The sequence below is a fragment of the Dama dama genome, chromosome 28 (assembly GCF_033118175.1).
Source record: "Dama dama isolate Ldn47 chromosome 28, ASM3311817v1, whole genome shotgun sequence".
In the NCBI taxonomy this organism is placed as follows: Eukaryota; Metazoa; Chordata; class Mammalia; order Artiodactyla; family Cervidae; genus Dama; species Dama dama.
This window is the reverse complement of record NC_083708.1, coordinates 4,619,559-4,638,169: the sequence shown is the minus strand read 5'-3', so window position 1 is coordinate 4,638,169 and position 18,611 is coordinate 4,619,559.

Genomic DNA, 18,611 nt, shown 5'->3' with positions numbered 1-18,611 from the left:
TGCTAGTAATATACTAAAACTTTTATTATTAAGAAATTCACGTAAAATAATATATTGGAAAAGGTCATTTTTCATTCCAATCCCAAAGAAAGGCAATGCCAAAAATGTTCAAACTACTGCACGATTGCACTCATCTCACCCGCTAGTAAAGTAATGCTCAAAATTCTCCAAGCCAGGCTTCAGCAATACGTGAACTGTGAACTTCCAGATATTCAAGCTGGTTTTAGAAAAAGCAGAGGAACCAGAGATCAAATTGCCAACATCCGCTGCATCATCGAAAAAGCAAGAGAATTCCAGGAAAACATATATTTCTGCTTTATTGACTATGCCAAAGCCTTTGACTGTGTAGATCACAATAAACTGTGGAAAATTCTGAAAGAGATGGACACACCAGACCACCTGACCTGCCTCTTGAGAAACCTGTATGCAGGTCAGGAAGCAACAGTTAGAACTGGACATGGAACAGCAGACTGGTTCCAAATAGGAAAAGGAGTATGTCAAGGCTGTATATTGTCACCCTGCTTATTTAACTTAGAAGCAGAATACATCGTGAGAAACGTTGGGCTGAAAGAAGCACAAGCTTGAATCAAGATTGCCAGGAGAAATATCAATAACCTCAGCTATGCAGATGACACCACCCTTATGGCAGAAAGTGAAGAGGAACTAAAAAGCCTCTTGATGAAAGTGAAAGAGGAGAGTGAAAAAGTTGGCTTGAAACTCAGAAAGCTAAGATCATGGCATCTGGTCCCATCACTTCATGGCAAATAGATGGGGAAACAGTGGAAACAGTGTCAGACATTATTTTGGGGGGCTCCAAAATCACTGCAGATTCTGACTTCAGCCATGAAATTAAAAGACACTTACTCCTTGGAAGGAAAGTTATGACCAACCTAGATAGCACATTAAAAAGCAGAGACATTACTTTGTCAACAAAGCTCCATTTAGTCAAGGCTATGGTTTTTCCAGTGGTCATGGATAGATGTGAGAGTTGGACTGTGAAGAAAGCTAAGTGCCAAAAAATTGATGCTTTTGAATTATGATGTTGGAGAACACTCTTGAGAGTCCCTTGGACTGCAAGGAGATCCAACCAGTCCATCCTAAAGGAGATCAGTCCTGGGTGTTCATTGGAAGGACTGATGCTGATGCTGAAACTCCAATACTTTGGCCACCTCATGTGAAGAGTTGACTCATTGGAAAAGACCCTGATGCTTGGAGGGATTGGGGGAAGGAGGAGAAGGGGATGACAGAGGATGAGATGGCTGGATGGCATCACCGACTCGATGAACATGAGTTTGAATAAACTCCGGGAGTTGGTGATGGACAAGGAGGCCTGGCGTGCTGCGATTCATGGGGTCGCAGAGTCGGACACAACAGAGTGACTGAACTGACCTGAACTGAACTGAATCATTTTACATTAAACAAGTCTGCAACAGGATAATATCATGTTAACAATGTTACAAGATTACAACTTGTAACAATGTTACTAGAGTAACTCTCTTACTCAATAATATCTATTAGTAGTTAGATAATAAGTTATGTTGATATGTCTTATTTGTACTCCCAATAATATGCACAAATAAATGGGTTGATCACTTTTTCTTCTTCTTTTTTTCTTCTTCTTTTCCTGACAAAATTATAATCTAATCAGAAGGACACATCAGCTAAGCCTGCCTTGTAGAGACATTCTGTTCAACATTTGATGGATATTCTTCCAAAGTATGAAGGTTATGAAAAACAAGGAAAGACTGTGAAATTGTCACAGATTGAAGGAGACTAAAGAGATATAATAACTAAATTCAATGTGGTAACCTCTAATGGATACTAGAATAAAAAAGAAAAAAAAAATATTTGGAAATATCCAAATATAATTTATAATGTAGTTAGTAGCATCATGTGCTGTTCTGTGCTTTGTTGTTCTGTCCTGTCTGACACGTTGTGACCCCATGGACTGTAGCCCACCAGGCTCCTCTGTCCACGGGGATTCTCCAGGCAAGAATACTGCAGTGGGTCATCATGCCTTCATCCAAGGTAACTTCCCAACCCAGGGATGGGATATTAATTGTTAGTTATGATAATTGTATCAGAGTATGCAAGATGAAAAAAGAAATGAAGGACAGAAGGAAGGGAGGAGGCAAGAAGAAAGAAAGAATAAACTAGAAGGCCTAGAGCAAACAGACAAAGCAGGGATAGGAGCATACATATATAGAATTGAACTTTACATTTATTAGTGAATGCAGGCACACACAAAACAAGCTTAAGGAGTGATAATAGCCCAGTTTTTTTTCAGTTCTTGTAAAACAAGCTATGTCAAAATTAAAAGTGCAAATATACTTCACACATTCACCTAACTTCCCATGAATCTAAAATATTTAAACACTGTTTTCTTAGTTTGTATTTTAATATAATAAAACAATTTCCCTCTTTCTCCTCAGTATTTATAGAGTCGTAGGAATGATGCATTTGTTATACTTTGAGATATAGCTGTAAACTGAGATAAGTTGCTCCCTAGATACAAATTTTTAAAAAAAAGTTTTTTCTTTTTTTCCTTCAGGTCCATCATATACTTAATCATGGATTATATGCTCATAGAATGAATTTGCAGTGATGGCTTGTCAACATGATATGTTTAATATTAGATTTGCTGAAGGAGTCAGACCTACTGGTCCTTGAAAACTATGTGAGGTGTTTACTGTGAGACATTTACATTAGTAAAACACATCATTACATTTTCAGATCATCATGTAACAAATGAAGAAGTAATTCAGCTGTATCTCTACTTTTATCAAGTAAGCTACATATCAACATTCCCACCTTTCAAAATTTAATGAACACAACACAAATAATTTTATATGTATGTGAAAAATGAGCTATACATGCTCCTTGGATTTGTAAAATTCATCCAAGCACCCCTCTGCCTTTTGGCAAAACTTACTTAAATCAAAACTTAAATGGAAAAATAGTAATGTAGAAAGGCTCCTTCTGATGTCTAAATTCAGTCATTTTAATCTGTGTGTGTCTGGGTTTGTCAAATCTGAAGAATGAAACAAGCAGAGCTGACTTTGTTCCTCACCACTGCTTCAACATAAGAGAACCCAATCCTACGTTTTGAAGAGGTTCACAGATATGATTTGGGAGGAAAACAAACTTTAATACTTAAAAACATGTTTGAGAAATAACTCATGAAATCGTATCATCTTATTTCCAGGTAGAAAAATAAAAGTCTAAGAAGAAAAATGATATACCAAATATTTTCTGGTTTTTTTTAGGGTTAGAATTATGAGACAAATAAAATTTCTTTGACTCTCGATTTTACACTCAGTTGTCTTATAAATTCTAGAGTTCATCAGATACATTTGCCTTTTTAAAAAATCAGAAACAGGTCTCCATAAAGAATCAATGCTATGAACTTAAATTTAGATGCATGCTCTCCAAGAATTACAGCTTTGATACAAGTAGACTAGAACAAAAATATTCTTACATAGAATCTATATTACCAGAAATATCTTTTTTTATTGATTAATTATTTTTATCTTAATGGCCTGTAGGAGCCAAAAAATTCCTAAGTCATAGAATAGGATGTCAAATAGGACAGTGAAGATTCATGTGCTTCAGAAGGTGGGGATAGAATAAACTTACATACAGAAATGTAAAACATAGAGTAAAGAAAAATAAAATTGAAAGAGTAGTAACTAATGAGTAATAGTGGTAGTACTAAGAGTAGTAACTACAGGTACCTACAGTAACTAATGAGCACCAAATGGTTTAGAGTAGATCTGGGCAAGAAGCTAAGAGAAGATAGACAACTGGCTAGAATATCCTTGAGGAAGCCCCTTCTTTCCAAAAGAAAGAACAGAGCAGAAACCAGCTTAGTAGGATTGGACAGCAGTATAGTTAGAACCCTGAAAATAAGAAAAGTTCATGTAAATGGAAGATGGGTCAGAGATACAGGCAAGCATCGTAGTGTGCAGGGTCATAGTGCTTAGATTTTATTCTAAATTCTGTGAAAAACAATTGGATGATTTCCTGCAAAGCAATTGGTATGATCTTTTAGATTTTAGAAAAATAATTATAAGATGGAAGGTGGTTACAGTAACCATTCAGTGAGAGTGGATGGTGGTTGGAGATAAATGGTTGGATAAAGAAATGGGAATATAACTGAGAAAGTTTTGAGGTAGCACCAAAAAGAACTCTTGATGGATTTTATCAGATATATGACTCTTTATTTATATTTAGTGCATACGCTAAACTATGTCTCACCTTGCTATTTAGGATAGCAAGATAACACATAGAGAAGGAAATGTCAACCCACTCCAGTACTCTTGCCTGGAAAATTCCATGGGCTACAATCCATGGGGTTGCAAAGGGTCAGACACGACTAAGGGACTTCACTTTCACTTTCAAGATAACACAAACTTCTAGTCCAATGCTTTTGAGTATTGAAGAAGATCAATTTACCTTGCCCATCTCTGATTTTCAGTTTTCATTTTGATTAAATGATTTCAATTTATGAATCATCTCATGGGTTTGAAATTCAGACCACTAAACAGCTTTGAATATCTGACAAACTTCATGACATGGGTGAAATGGAGATAGCTAACATTTAAACCAATTCAAACAGCTTAAGGGCTTCCCTTGTGGCTCAGCTGGTAAAGAACCTGCCTGCAATGCAAGAGACATGGGTTGGGAAGATCCCCTGGAGACAGGAAAGGTTACCTACTCCAGTATCCTGGCCTAGAGAACTTCATGGACTGTATAGTCCATGCAGTCGCAAAGAGTTGGACACAACTGAGTGACTTTCACTTCACTTCAAACAGTTAAAAATCTCATAACAGCTTCAAATTTGTTTTGACCACTCTGTTGTCAGAGACTTTTGTAGACCAAATCACATAGTGCAATGCATTTCTCCATCTCTAAATCTTGTTGAACTTTTTTCTTCCTAGAGGAAAAGTTAAACAAACAAAGTTAGAACTTCCCCCCTTCCCTCCCCCCCCCCCCCCCCGCACCATTGGGCAAAATGCAATTACCCAGAGAAATACTAATTTTTTGAATTTTTGGAACATATCAGTTTACTTCCTGCAAATTTCTCATCGAATTCAGTTCCTGGAACTTTTCATATATTGAAAATTTATGGAAGAACTTAGATGAGCAAATGGCCATCTTCCTCATGCCCATCATCAAGAACAGGTAGTTACCCTAAAGTTGACTTTATGAGGGCTAGACTTTAGCCCACAGAATTAAGCAGTAAAATACAAAATTTACAGAAGTGGAAGTCTGACACAAAATTAATTTTGAAAAAAAATTGGTTTGCATTGTCTCTTTGAATTCAATATATACAGAATTAAGCAATAAAAGAGAAAATATGCAGAGCTATATGTCTGTATGCCAGGTATGTCTTAGTGTTTGTCCTTTATTTCAAAGAAACATTTATATGGGATATTGGAGAGTATAAAATGGACTGCCCCACTGTTTCATTTTAAGAGTACATTCATTGTGCAAGAACTTCCCTGGTGGCTCAGACGGTAAAGCGTCTACCCACAATGCGGGAGACCTGGGTTCAATCCCTGGGTCAGGAAGATCCCTGGAGAAGAAAATGGCACCCCACTCCAGTACTCTTGCCTGCAAAATCCGATGGATGGAGGAGCCTGATAGGCTACAGTCCATGGGGTTGCGAAGAGTCAGACACTGAGCGACTTCACTTCACTTCATTGTGCAAGAAATGATTGACTTCAGTAAAACTTTCACTTTCAGATGTTTCACAACTCAGGATGCAAGAAGGTTTGGCCAGGGTCTCTGAGTTCCTTCCATGAGTCCACTGTTATACTCTAAGGTTTCTTTTTTTTTTTTTTTTCCATTGTAGAAAACTTAGAAAGATACAAAGAAGAAATTGAAATCAACAGTAATCTCATTATTAGAAAATAACAATAAATACTGCTGCCATTTGTTGAGTGTAGAATACGGACTTTGGGGAGAGACAGTCTGAAGCTCTTTAAGCCTCAGCAATGTCATCAGTAAAGTGAAGGACACAATACCTACTGCAAGATGGTGGAGAATTAAATAAAATTTATACACAGATTGCACTTGGAATTTATCTGGGGTATTAAGTAAGCACTCAATAAATGCTAGCTCTTAGTAGTTTTATAATAAAAATACAGATTTATATCAAAGAAACCAATGTGTGATATTTATACACATAACTTTTTTAGTTTCCATTAGATTGTAATCACTATCTACCCACACTCTAAGGTTTTACTAAAAACAAACAAACAAACAAAAAAACAGGTGCTGCCTTGCCTTTAGTTCAGTTCAGTTGCTTAGTCATGTCTGACTCTTTGAGACCCCATGAATCACAGCATGCCAGGCCTCCCGGAGTTTACTCAAACTCATGCCCATCGAGTTGGTGATGCCATCCAGCCATCTCATCCTCTGTCATCCCCTTCTCCTCCTGCCCCCAATTCTTCCCAGCATCAGGGTCTTTTCCAACGAGTCAACTCTTCACATGAGGTGGCCAAAGTATTGGAATTTCAGCTTCAGCATCAGTCCTTCCAATGAACACCCAGGACTTATTTCCTTTAGGATGGACTGGTTGGATCTCCTTGCAGTCCAAAGGACTCTCAGAAGCCTTCAACACCACAGTTCCAAAGCATCAATTTTTCGGCGCTCAGCTTTCTTCACAGTCCATCTTTTGCATTTTACTGTAGTGAAGTATAGCAGCACACTAATAACTTGCTAGCATAATAATGAATTTACAATTGCTAATATGTTGCAAAAGTCATCTGAGAAGAAAATAGAGTTTCTTTGCATATTCTAAAATTTCCTCTGGACTAAATCAGAGAACTGCATATGTGAAAAATCTGTACTTTATTGGTTGGATGCTAGATGATCTTTACCAAACTATGTTTTAGAAAGTTGCCTCAGATACGGGAAAAGCAGTGTTTTTGCCTCCTTCCTTCTTTACACTTTGGGCAAAGAGATTTGCTGGATGGAACTAATAAAGTGTGGAAATTATAATGACTGAAATGATTAATATTGGCAAGAAAAAAAGTCTATTTCTCTAATACACAATTATTCAATAAAAGTGGCATTGTCCCCAAAAGTGTTGAACATTGATTGTTTCTTGAAGAGAAGAGGGAAAACAAAACTTGCTACTATATACATAAATCAGAAATTATACACACAGTGCCCTAGGTCACTTGAGTTGTATCTGACTCTTTGAGACCCTATAAATCATAGACTGTCAAGCTCCTCTGTCCATTGGATTTTCTAGGCAACAATATTAGACTGGGTTGCCATTTCCTCCTCCAGGAGTTCTTCCCAACCCGGGGATCAAACCTGTGTCTCTTAATTCTCCTGCATTGGCTGGGGGGTTCTTTAACCTCCAGCACCAACTGGAAAGTCAATGTATATAGTACATAAATAGATACACACTATATCTGTGTTATTAAAAATTCATAGAAGGGCCAATTAAAAAAATTTAGAAAAATATGCAATTCCCTCCTTAAAGTGTTAATAATCAAAAAGAGAGGTGAGAAACACTGTTCTAACAGATACTTAACCCCAAACAAACTAAAAATAACCTAAACTCTTGAGGAGTATTCACCCCATATACTGGAGGTCAAATCATATTCATTATAACAAGAGATCTCCTCGTATTTTCTAGAAGAGTTATTTTGAGGAGATCTATTTATTACATTATATAGTATCTTCATGTTTAGGACATTCAAATGAAATATCACTTTGCCTCAATTTTGGGAATAATTATTCTCTTGAGCATCTGTTTTGTTGTCTTATGAGACTTATGAAATCTGCAATTTTATTTCCCTCCTTAGAAGGTTAACAGTAAGCATAATGAAAACAAAACAAAACCTTCCCAAACATAAATAAATATTATAAAGTGCTTGAAAGCATGTATTTGAATTAGTTTGATTTTGGTAGACACATCCTGCTTTTGCGCATGTTTTTCTTTTTTTTTTTTTTCATGTCTTTCTTTCTCACTATTTTAGCTGATTTTTAATTTTGTTGGATCTCAAATGAATCTTTTTTTATGATTTAAGCTACCTACAATCAATTTTGTAATAGGGAAGATATATTGTACTTCATTTTTACTTTTATTTATTTATTTCAGAGCTTGCAAATTTATTGTGGACTCTTATGGAATTAAAATTCCAAGTCAGTAAACTCACAATTCTATTTGGTCATTTAATAATGGTTTTCTGCAGGGAGATCCAACCAGTCCATCCTAAAGGAGATCAGTCCTGGGTGTTCATTGGAAGGACTGATGCTGAAGCTGAAACTCCAACACTTTAGCCACCTCATGCGAAGAGTTGACTCATTGGAAAAGACCCTGATGCTGGAAGGGATTGGAGGCAGGAGGAGAAGGGGACCACAGAGGATGAGATGGCTGGATGGCATCACCGACTCGATGGACATGAGTTTGAGTAAACTCCGGGAGTTGGTGATGGACAGGGAGGCCTGGCGTGCTGCGATTCATGGGGTCGCAAAGAGTCAGACACGACTGAGAGACTGAACTGAACTGAACTGAGTGGTTTTCTTATTCAAGGGTGAATGTCACCCTTTGTTATTGTTGATAATACACTCTGAGTATGTGTGCCTAGCTGAATCATACAGCCCAATTCTTAAGAGAAAGAAACAGAAAGGAATGGAAGTGAAGTCGCTTAGTTGTGTCCAGCTCTTTGCGACCTCGTGGACTGTAGCCTACCAGGCTCCTCCTTCCATGGGATTTTCCAGGCAAGAATACTGGAGTGGGGTGCCATTTGTTTATATTTCTCACCCGTTTCTTTGTTGCAGAACACAAACTAACAAACAAAAAAAGTAGTTTCCATATAATGCAAACTCAAAATGGTTTGCAGAGCTGTAATTTCAACTCCATTAGGAGAAAATCCTGCAGGCTTGAGAATATAGACGTTTCGACACAAAGACCTCTGTGTAAAGAGATTTCTGTTCCTCAGATGTTTAAAGTTAAAATGACCCAGATATGAAATGAACCTTGTGAGCTTCTGCCCATGGTTACTTCTGCTGTACAGTAAAGCACTTGTCTTTGAACAGTTTCTCTTTACCATAAGATCCTAACCCCTTAAACACATGCCTTGAGAAGTAGAGGGCTGTAAATGGAATGCAAAGGATGACAGAAGCTGTTTAAATTTTGGAAATAGTAAATAAAACTGAGGGATCTCCAGTATGACAATAGCTAGATTAGATTGAAGCTTAGCAAAGATACAAGGTTGATACTATAGGGGCGAAGCTGCCCCCTGCCTTCAACTAAGCCACTATTTGGCTATATATTTCTATGGACTGATTGTGTTTTATTTGCTTGATTGTTTTCATATTTTTAAAAAAAGTTCTAGAACTCTTAAAATAGTATTCTATTATAAAGTGTCCCAAATTTGAAATGAAAATTCTCAAAGGAAATTTACCATCAGCAATAGTTGCTCATTTATATAGCTATTTTTAGGTTATAAACTATTTAATTAATCAATAGTGTTCTTTGTAATGGTGAACACTACTTGTAGTCAAACGTAAACCACATCATCCTTACAATCTAGTCAGAGTTTGAAAGAAATATGTTTGGTAATTTGAATTCATACTAGGTGCTTAATCACATGACTCTCACAAATCCTTTATTAAAGCAGGAATCTAATAGCCAAGCTTAAGGAAAGGGATATATCAGAGTTTAGCTCAAATTGTATAATATATATGATATATGTTAGTTTTTTCTAAGCTAATTTTAGACCTCAGAGTGGCATTTTAACTGTAATTATGAAACTCAGTGTGGTATCCTGTTGATGTCATCCTTGGAATAGCTTTTAATATATATCAATATATATTAATATACATATTAATTAATAATATATATTTTAGTATATATTTCAAGATAGTCAACTTACTGAAGTGATTCCCTAATTGTAATGTCCCATGTAGCACTGATGGTAAGTTTCACCTCCAATTTTCTAGTAAAGTGTCATGTCCCTTTAAACCTTGAAAATATCATTCTAACAGTTCTCCAACATTTGACTATTTAAAGAAAATCTATGGTTTTATTCAGAATCTAGCTTTCCTCTCATGCTAAGATATAAAATGTTTTGATAGCACCTGTTCTTATTTTATAACTGAAATAAAGTCTACTTTGCTATAAAGCCACCTAAAATGTTACCTGGATAGTAACTTTTATTCTAAATATCACAAGCATGAAAAAACAGTGATTTTGCACTTACAAGTATAGTATAAAAAGGAAATAATTAAAATACCAAACATCTAAGGGTGACTTCTTTGTGTGAAACATTTTTTTAGGCATTACTGTTGAACTTATAAGTGGTATAGAATGAGAAATACAGCCTCATATAAAATTAAAAAGGTTTGATGCTACGATACAGATTTTCATATATTCTTCTACAGATTTACATATGTAGATAGACACATCCTTAGATACTGGAATCTGACTTTTATACATATATAGTAAAATATTCTCAATACAATTCCATTTTTCAATTTATGTAGAAGAATAAAGGATTCCTAAGCCTCTGTCTCTACCCACATCTTATTATAGGGACTATGCAAATGTTAAATAAGATCACAGTGTGTCCCTCTGCTTCCTTTATTATATTAACATTCATTTACTCAAGAAGCATATGTTGGAATTCTAATATATAACTTGCACTGTAATAAAAATGGTGTCTAAGATTTTTGTCTTAGTTCTGAAAAAAGGATAGAGTTTCTTAAAATCTGACTAGATCATTTTATTATTCTTCACTATCAAATTTTATGTTGACAGAAATATGTAATTTTGCAAGTTAGTGAGTCAAAATCAAGCAATATTGTTTCACTTACCATATGCCATTCCTGGCAGTAATTTGAGGGCTATCACCAGATATATGTTATGAATAAAACCCTGTGCTAAGAACTGTGAACACAAAGTTAATACCAGAAAGGTGAAGCATAATAGAACTAAAATATTTGCAAATAATAAGCTATAAGAGAAACTGGAATAAATTGAGTACTCTGATGAGATTTCAGAAAATAATGTGTAAGAGGAGATAAATTTCAATTTAAGTTGAAAATTTGTAGAACAATAAGGGAAAATGCATTCCGGGTAGAGTTGATATATTAGTCATGAAAGTAAGTGGATTGTAGAGTAATTCGTAATGGGTCTTATGTGTGTCCATGTGCATACAAGGATGGAGTGTCTAAACTCAGATATGCTTGGTTTTTCTCAATCCTTACTTGAGAAAACCCAGACTAGTGAAATATTAATTCATACTGTTGTCAATCCCTATGAGTACATTAGAGAGAGACTGAACTCTGCAAAATCTAATAAGGGAGAATGCTGATACTTTATCCTATTTATCTCTTTAAGGTTAGGCTGACAAGTATTGCATAATTCTATAATACTACTTGAATAAATGTCTTATATATCTTAAAATTATGCTTAATTTTTATCAAATCTAATCCTACCAGAAACTTAGATGAGGATAACATACATTTGTATGGGTGCTTAGCATGACCTTGAATCTATATTAAGTGCTCCTTATGAATTACAGAATTTTCCTACATAGCTTAATTTATAGATCTCATTCAGGTTTCAACTAACTTGTTCTATCAAATTTATATAATTAATTGACTTGCTTGTTCAGCAAAGAAATTGGATTCTTAGTATAAGAGCAAGTCAAATAGGTATATATATATATTTTTTTTTTTCAAGGACCTGTAAAGCAGCCAAATAGAAATAGAAGCCTTACATCAGTTTCTGTAATTTGAAATGGTGTTTTCTCACATTTTCTGTGTTTAAGAACTTCTGAGACCCAGAATCTTTCCATTGAAACGGAGATTGATCTCATTGAGAACGGACACTGCAAAACTGTCTCAAAGAATACAGGAGATATGCACCCAACTATTTTAAAATAACAGTTATTTACCAAATTCATTGTACTCTAGAGAAAAAGCTACACCCAGGCATTCTGAGGACTGTAAAATACATAGCTTTGCTTACCTGATATTTCCACGTGGCCACTTGGTTAGTATATAAGCTTAGTGAGACTAAATCCTGGCCCTGGTCTATTTGTGGTTGTACTCTTTGTCAGTTCCCTGAACCTCAGTTGGAATGAGATGCGTGGCAGCTGGCAGAGGCAGCTGGCAGAGCCCACACAATGGCTCTTTGACCTGTAAATAATTTGCATTATGTGGAAAAGGTCAAGTAAAAGCCCTTCTCTGTCCGCAGCCAAGATTATAAATTGCAAACAGTACAACATCCCTGTTTAGAATTATATACATAAACATTTTCTTCAAAGATAAAGGACACAGGAGATATGATTCCGTCATTCCCACAGTTAATTCAAATGCATAATCTCTGTACAATCCAATGCATTGTGAGGAATGAGATGTGCTCCTTAAACTTGTGCCTGTGAGTCATCCTCAGTGAAACAGATCAAGTGTTCTAGCATTTAGTATGCAGCTATTGAAACAGAAAATGTATTTTTTTTTCAATCTTTATCATTAAAGAAAATTAAGAACAATTCACTTTTATGTGGAATAAACTGCAGTGCGCACTGAAGACCGTGGTGACTTCTCTGTTCTCTGACATAATACAGTCCCAGGCATGTTGATAGTAGTATTCCTTAGACTTTTTCATTGTTCCTAATTGATGATACAATGTTACTCATTGCTGGAGGATAAGAAATGGAGTAATGTATTGAATGCCCTCAGCAGTATGTGCCTGCTAACAGCATCAAAGATGAACCTTCAGTGATAAATATGGAATATACATCTGTAACAACAAGACAGACAAAGGTACCCTGCTGCCAAAGCCTTCAATTGCTCAGGAAAGAGGGGCTGGGGCACCCAGTGATGAGCATTCTCCATCAGGTGAAGGGAGCTGGTGAAGGCAGTAAATAAAAGAGATAATAAAAACAGTTTTTATCCAAGGACACTGTTTCAATAAACCTCCTGAATAATTAGCAGGAATTGTGGCTCAATGCTTCAAAATTTCCTGCATTGTGGATTTAACTTGGGGCACAAGAAAATCTGAGTGACAAAAGGGATGCATTGTAGTTAATGATTTTGGCTGCCCAGAATCACTTACTTTGACTACTACTAACTGTCCTTCAATGCATTTCAATGCATGTGAGCAGGAACCAAAACTGGGAATGCCTCAGTTCAGTGTTCTCCAAAGATTTCAGTAATTCTTGAAGGCAAAAGCCTTCTGTTACCAGTAGGAATCTTCATTCTTCTCTAGTAATTATCCAATGATGGGATGAAAACCACCTCCATCTTTGCAAAAGATAACTACAGAAACCATTCCGGAATGGAAATTGTGATTTTTTTCACAGAAGCAATCACTCTGGCTTTTTCTCCTTTCTTATTCACTCTTCCTGTCACCTTGTTTCTGTGCCCCAAGATCTCCTTCCACACATGCTTCTTGAATCAAAATGCTGTTTCAATCTTTCCCTTGAGTCTGCTAACTCTATAACCAATATTTTTGTTTCAATATTATTTAACATTCTAATAATTAGCTGACATGCTGTATGATGATCAGTTTTACTACAATTTTCTTTCTTTTGTATAACTTCCTAAAAGATGTTTGATTTCATAATTTTTAAAAGTTTGTTCTTGTAATAAGATTTTATTGGAATAATTTAACAAGTGTAATGTCATGATTGATTTGCATTTTAAAATACACAATTTGACAGCAGTATAAAGAGTTAAGTAAATGAGAAAAAAAGAGAAGGGGAGAAAACCAAGGAGTGTTACTGAAGTAGCTAGGATGAAACATGAAGCATAAGATGTACATAAAAGTGGTGCAGAGGAGAAAAGGAAGGTCTGGCTTCTACTACATGTCAGAGTTAGAATTTTTAAGATTTAGCTGTGGATTAAACGTTACTTGTAAGTAAAATAAGATTTTTTTTTTTTGCACCAAACCTAAAGTTCACATCTTTTTGCAATAACATTTCTTAAAATAAGTACAAAGTATTCATTATGAGATTAAAAATTGTTTCTTATTAATGGTTAAGAAAATAGTTTCCAAAAATAGAAATGTATCATTTCTTTTTCTTTCTTTCTTTCTTTCTTCTTCTTTTTTTTTTTTTAATAGAGAACTGAGAAAGAAGAAAAGAAATAGCAAACTTACATGACTTTTTTTTTTCTTTTTTTTGAGCAAAGGAAGAATAGTTTTCAAGAGCAAGGTCTCATTTTTCCAGTCACAAGTAAAGCCTTAGGCTGAAATGACCTTAAAGAAAAGTAATAGAATATTAGGAGAAAAACAAGTTTCTTAAGCAGTAAAATTCAGTTCAAAGACAGCAAGATTGGTAAAAATCCAAATTTGAAAATTTAACCATATAGGAAGATTTTTTTTTTTTACAACACATCTGTTCTTTTCAAATTTAGAATATTAGATTAAATTAAGAAACTGCTTACAATTTCAATTAATATTTTATTTTATTTTAAAATACAGTAATTGAAAAATATAAAATCATAACAAACATAATAAACATGGAAGCTGATTAGCACCAATTGAATTCTTATTATATGTTAAGCCTTTTTTCATAACTTAATAGGTATTAATTCAATTCTTCCCCAATTATTTGAAAGAAATATCATTTTCACTTGATATATAAAGAATCTAAGGTAGAGAGTGATTAAGTAACCTCAAGGGCTTCAAAACAAGAAGTGGTAAAAGTGAATATTAAAACAGAGAAGCCTATATTCAGAGTCCAAATTCTTAACAAAATCAAACAAAACTATGTAGTCTCATTAATTTGAATTTTTTAAAAGAAGTCATTTTAGGAAATTATTTCTTCCAATATTAGATGCCAACTTGTTCACATTTTAGCATTTCTTAAATCACTATATGTATTTAAAGTGGATATGTGCATTTAATGTAGCTTTTCTCTTATTGAAGAGCTAAATCAAATTTGAAGTACATCTGACACTAGTTTACATTTTACAATTAAGAACCTATGAAAACTTATTTCTCCAATTGGTTAAATAGAATCAACTAGCCTTGTGTAACTCAATGAAACAATGAGCCATGCTATGCAGGGCCACCCAAGACAGGCAGGTTAAACAGGACAGTTATGATAAAATATGGTCCACTAGAGATGGGAATGGCAAATCACTTCAGTATTCCTGACTTGAGAACTCCATGAAAAGTATGAGAAGGCAAAAAAATATGAGACTGGAAGATGAGCACCCCCACCCAGCTCAGTAGGTGTACAATATGCTACTGGGAAAGAGCAGATAAATAGCTCCAGAAAGAATGAGGAGGCTGAGTCAAGGCCAAAATGATGCCCAACTCTTAACGATGGTGAAAATTAAGTCTGATGCTATGGAGAACAATAGTAATCTAGAATGGGAAGTTCATGAATCAAGGTAAATTCAACTCAGTTCAGTTCAGTCACTCAGTCGTATCTGACTCTTTGTGACCTCGTGGACTGCAGCACACCAGGCTTCCCTGTCCTTCACCAACTCTCGGAGTTTGCTCAAACTCGTGTCTATCGAGTTTGTGATGCCATACAACCACCTAATCCTCTGCCGTCCCCTTCTCCTCCTGCCTTCTACTTTTCCCAGTGTCAGGGTCCTTCCCATTGAGTCAGTTCTTCCCATTAGGTGGCCAAAGTATTGCAGCTGCAGCTTCAGCATCAATCTTTCCAATGGATATTTAGGACTGACTTGCTTTAGGATTGACTGGTTTGATTTCCCTGTGGCCAAGGGATTCTGAAGAGACTTCTCCAACACCACAGTTCAAAAGCATTATTTCTTGGACGCTTAGCTTTCTTTATAGTCCAACTCTCACATCCATACATGACTACTGGAAAAATCAGAGCTTTGACTAGGTAAAACTTTACTTGCAAAATTATGTCTCTGCTTTTTAATATGCTGTTTAGTTTGGTTATAGCTTTTCTTCCAAGGAGCAAAAGTCTTTTAATTTCATGGTTGCAGTCACCATCTGCAGTGATTTTGGAGTCCCCTAAAATAAAGTCTGCCACTGTTTCCATTGTTTCCCCATGTATTTGCCATGAAGTGATGGTACTGGATGCCATGATTTTAGTTTTCTGAATGTTGAGTTTTAAGCCAAATTTTTCACTCTCCTCTTTCACATTCATCAAGAGACTCACTCTCCCCTTTCACTTTCATAAAGAGGTTATTTAGTTCTTCTTTGCTTTCTGCCATAAGGGTGGTGTCATCTGCACATCTGAGGTTATTGATATTTCTCCCAGCAATCTTGATTCCAACTTGTGCTTCATTCAGCTGTGCATTTCACATGATGTACTCTGCATATAAGTTAATGCATGCAGGGTGACAGTATACAGCCTTGACGTATACCTTTCCCTATTTGGAAGCAGTCTGTTGTTCCATGTCCACTTCTAACTGTTGATTCCTGACTTGCACACAGATTTCTCAAGAGGCAGGTCAGGTGGTCTGGTATTCCCATCTCTTTAAGAATTTCCACAGTTTGTTGTGATCCACACAGTCAAAGTATCTGGCACAGTCAATAAAGCAGAAGTAGAGGTTTTTCTGGAATCTCTTGCTTTTTTGATGATCCAGTGGATGTTGGGTATTTGATCTCTGGTTCATCTGCCTCTTCTAGATCCAGCTTGAACATCTGGAAGTTCATGCTTCATGTACTGTTGAAGCCTTACTTGGAGAATTTTAATCATTACTAGGCTAGCATTTGAGATGGGTGCAATTGTGTGGTAGTTTGAACATTTTTTGGCATTGACTTTCTTTAAGATTGGAATGAAAACTGACCTTTCCCAGTCTTGTGGCCACTGCTGAGTTTTCCAAATTTGCTGGCATATTGAGTGCAGCACTTTAACAGCACCATCTTTTATGACATGAAATAGCTTAACTGGAATTCCATCACCTCCACTATCTTTGTTCATAATGATGATTCCTAAGGCCCAATTGACTTCCCACTCCAGGATGTGTGGCTCTAGGTGAGTGATTATACCATCGTGTTTAGTTGGGTCATGAATATCTTTTTTGTACAGCTCTTTTGTGTATTCTTGCCACCTCTTCTTAATATCTTCTGCTTCTGTTACATCTATACCATTTCTGTCCTTTATTGTGCCCATCTTTGCATGAAATGTTCCCTTGGTATCTTTAATTTTCTTGAACAGATCTCTAGTCTTTCCCATTCTATTGTTTTCCTCTATTTCTTTGCATTGGTCCCTGAGGAAGGCTTTCTTATCTCTCCTTTCTATTCTTTGGAACTCTGCATTCAAATGTGTATATCTTTCCTTTTCTCCTTTTCCTTAGCTTCTCTTCTTTTCACAGCTATTTGTAAGGCTTCCTCAGACCACCATTTTGCCTTTTTGCATTTGTTTTTCTTGGGGATGATCTTGATCACTGCTTCCTGTACAATGTCACGAACTTCCATCCATAGTTCTTTAGGCACTCTGTCTATCAGATCAAATCCCTGAATCTATTTTTCAGTTCTACTGTATAATCCTAAGGGGATGGTAAACTGGACATGATCAAATAGGATATGGCGAGAGTGATACTTTAGGAATGATGAATGAACTAAATCAATGAACTAAAGTTGACAGGAATGGGTGAATTTAGTTCAGATGACTGATATATCTACTACTGTGGGCAAGAATCCCCAAGAAATCAAGTAGCCCTCACAGTCAACAAAAAGTGTGAAATGCAATGCTTTGGTGCAACCTCAAAAACAGTAGAATAATCTTGATCTTTTTCCAAGGCAAGTAATTCAACATCAGAGTAATCCATGCCTATTCCCCAAATACTAATGCCAAAGAAATTGAAGTTGTCTGGTTCCATGAAGACCCCCAAGACCTTCTAATAGCAAAAATGTCCTTTTCATCATAGGAAGTTGGAATGCAAAATAGGACGTCAAGAGATACACAAAATAACAGGCGAATTTGGCCTTTTAGTACAAAATAATGCAGGGCAAAGGCTGACAGAGTTTTGCCAATAGAACACACTGGTCATAATAAACACCTTTTCCCAACAACACAAGAGACGACTCTACACATGGACATCACTAAATGGAAAATACCAAAATCAGATTGATTATATTCTTTACAGTTGAAGATGAAAAAGCTCTATGTGGTCAGCAAAATCAATACCTGGAGCTGACAGTGGCTCAGATCATGAGCTCCTTTTTGCAAGATTCAGACATAAACTGAAAAAAGAAAGTAGGGAAAACCACCATCCCATTCAGGTATGATCTGTATAGAATCACTTATTATGCAGTAGAAGTAGTATATAGATTCAAGGGATTAGATCTGATAGACAGAGTGCTTGAAGAATCATGGACAGAGGTTCATAACATTGTACAGGAGGCAGTGACCAAAACCATCCCCAAGAAAAGAAATGCAAAAAGGCAAAATGGTTGTCTGAGGAAGACTTACAAATTGCTGAGAAAAGAAAATAAGCAAAAAACAAAAGCTAAAAGAAAGATATATCCAACTGAATGCAAAGTTCCAAAGAATAAGAGATAAGAAAGATAAGATAAGAAAGATAAGAGAGATAAGAAAACCTTAAGTGAACAGTGTAAAGAAATAGAGGTAAAAAGTAGAATGAGGAAAACTAGAAATCTCTTCAAGAAAATTAGAGATATCAAAGGAACATTTCAGGCA